General features: G+C 38.0%; 1 non-coding gene across 1 annotated transcript; it reads right to left on the minus strand.

The window, feature by feature from the left end:
* Positions 1 to 386: 386 nt before the first annotated feature.
* On the minus strand, positions 387 to 460 carry TRNAE-UUC. The gene has a single exon. It is a non-coding gene; the product is annotated as a tRNA-Glu (tRNA).
* Between the last annotated feature and the right edge of the window lie 2,316 nt (positions 461 to 2,776).

Raw genomic sequence — 2,776 nt, forward strand, 5'->3', positions numbered from 1 at the left:
ATAATGCCATTTGCAGCAGGCTACAGTCCATGGGCTTCCAAAAAGTCAGACACAACTGAGCACACACATGATTATTCTACCATTATTTATCCATTCTTCTATTGATGGACTTCTGGATTGTTTCCAGCTTTTGAAAGTGAAAGTCGCTCAGTCGTGTCCGACTGTGTGACCCCACGGACTATACAGTCCGTGGAATTCTCTAGGGCAGAATACTGGAGTGGGTAGACTTTCCCTTCTCCAGGGCATCTTTCCAACCCAAGGACTGAACCCAGGTCTCCCACATTGCAGGCAGATTCTTTACCAGCTGAGCCACCAGGGAAACCCATTGTCACAATAGTTGCACAATTCTTTTTCTTGGCCGTGTTTCGAAGCTTGTGGCATCTTAATTTCCTGACCAGGAATTGAACCCAGGTCCTTGGCAGTGAAAGTACCAAGTCCTAACCACTGGACCATCAGAGAATTCCCTTCCAGCTTTTAGTTCTTATGAATAAAACTGCTATGAATATTATTTTTCATGTCTTTTTAAAAAAGTGCTCTTATTTTCCTTGGGTGTATACTTAAGAGTGGGATTGCTGGTTCGTAGAGTTGATACATATTTAGAGTTGATAGATATTGCCAAACTGTTTTCTAAAATGGTTACGTCAGCTTACACTCCCACTAGCAATGCAGGAGAATTCCAGTTGCTCCACATCCTTGCCAACCCTTTGTCATTCAGATAGGTGTGTAGTGGTATCTTATTGTGATTTTAATTTCCATCTCCCTGTTAGCTAAGAATGTCAACTGACTTTTCACATCCTTGTTAGCCATTTGGATATCTTTTCTGCAAAGTGCCTTTTAAAATCTTCCACTTACGTTTTTTAATTAGGTGGTTTGTCTTTTTCTGGTTGAATTATAGAAGCTCTTAACACATACTTATTAGGATTCCTTTATCAAATACATGTAATTTGAGAATACATTCTCAGAGCCTGTCTTCTCTTTTCACTCTCTTAATGGTGTCTTCTAACACCAAGTCCTTTTCAGGAATTAGGCAATAAATATATATTTATATGACACAAGAAAAGGATAGAGCTTATCTTATTAGGTTATCAACATGTACAGTGTAATATAATTTATGTCAATAACACCAAATTAAATCTATTTCAAATAGCCATTTTACTCACTCAAACATACACTTCAGTATTCGTCCCAATTTAATTATGTGCAAGGAAACACACACGCCTGAAATACTTCTTGCCCTCAAGGAACTCCATGAGACTGACAGGAGTAAGTTGCAATAATGTAATGAGAGAAATGAGAATAGATACATGTACATTTCCATGAGATCAGGTCGGAGTGAATGAATGAACTACTAGGGAGATCAGTAGGAAGAACATTAAATCAGTATCACCCAGGGACATTGCCCAGACCTTTTAATGAAATGGAAGGAGGCAAACTTTCCAGAAGGGGCATGGAAGGCATGGAGGGGTCAAGTGTAAATATTCTGCTCTCTGTAAAGCACTGATTTATAATATGTGGTTTTCAGACCATCTGTGTCAGATTGACCTGTAGTACTTGTGAAAATTGCAGGTGACTTACTGTCTTTTCTCCTAGAACTCTGTAACTCAAATCTTCGGATGCAGGGCTTTATAACCTGCATTTTAAACATACTTCTTTAGTGGTTATGGTCTTTTTTACACCCCTATGTTTGAAAACCATTGATGTAGGGGAACCAATAGGATACAAGAAATGGTGCCTAGTACCAGTTAGGAGGAACCTCTCCTGGAATTTCATGCTGAAGAGTTTGGATTAAACTGAGTGGACCATACAAGGACATTAAAGGGGTTTTTAAAGAGAAGAAATTTTAAAAATCAAGTTGATGATCTTGATAAACTTACTTCTTTTTACTTCAAGAAGTAGAAAATCATCATCAAGGAGATCTGTATGATCTTTCTGATAGTATTTGAATCATGCCTTGATTAAAAGTCAAAGGAGAAAGTCACTTTCGTATTTCTCATTCTTGATCAGGGATCAACAAACTTATTCTATAAAGGGCCAGACAGTAAACACTTTATGCTTTGCAGGCTACACATTCTCTGTTCGAACCACGCTCAAAACGTGAACACAACCAACCAGTCATAGAAAATAAATATAAATGAATGGGCGTGGCTGAGTTCCCACAAAACATCCTTTACAATATCAGGCAAGACAGAATTGGCCCATGGGAATTAGTAGTTTGTTTTCTTCAGTTCTATAGCTTCACTTAGTTTAGTTAAAGGCTTAACGTCAAGTTTAACTCACAGCTATCTTCTCCCCTAAAATCATATGCAGCATCTGCCATTTTAGATAAATATAAATCTGAAACAAATTATGAAGAAAAAAATTAGTAAAAGCTAGATTGTCAAGTATTTTTAGAAGAAAACGCCCAATCAGATGAAAATGTAATGAAAAATAAAGGTGAAAAGCAGGGAGACTGTTTTAGTAGACATATTTTAAAAATTGAGACTTTATCGCCAAATATAACGCATGAAATTTGATCCAAAAATTAAAAAAAACAGGTACAAAACAGCTTTAAAGAATATACATGGGACATTTGGGGAAGTTTGAATATGATCTACATATTGTGTGCGTGCTCAGTCATGTCTGACTCTTTGCAACCCCATGGACTGTAGCCTGCCAGGCTCCTCTGGCCATGGAATTTTCCAGGCAAGAGTGAGTTTCCATCTCCTCCTCCAGGGAATCTTCCTGACCCAGGAATTGAACCTGGGTCTCTGGCATTGCAGGCAGATTCTTTACAACT

The sequence above is a fragment of the Oryx dammah genome, unplaced genomic scaffold (assembly GCF_014754425.2).
Source record: "Oryx dammah isolate SB20612 unplaced genomic scaffold, SCBI_Odam_1.1 HiC_scaffold_3, whole genome shotgun sequence".
Lineage (NCBI taxonomy): Eukaryota > Metazoa > Chordata > Mammalia > Artiodactyla > Bovidae > Oryx > Oryx dammah.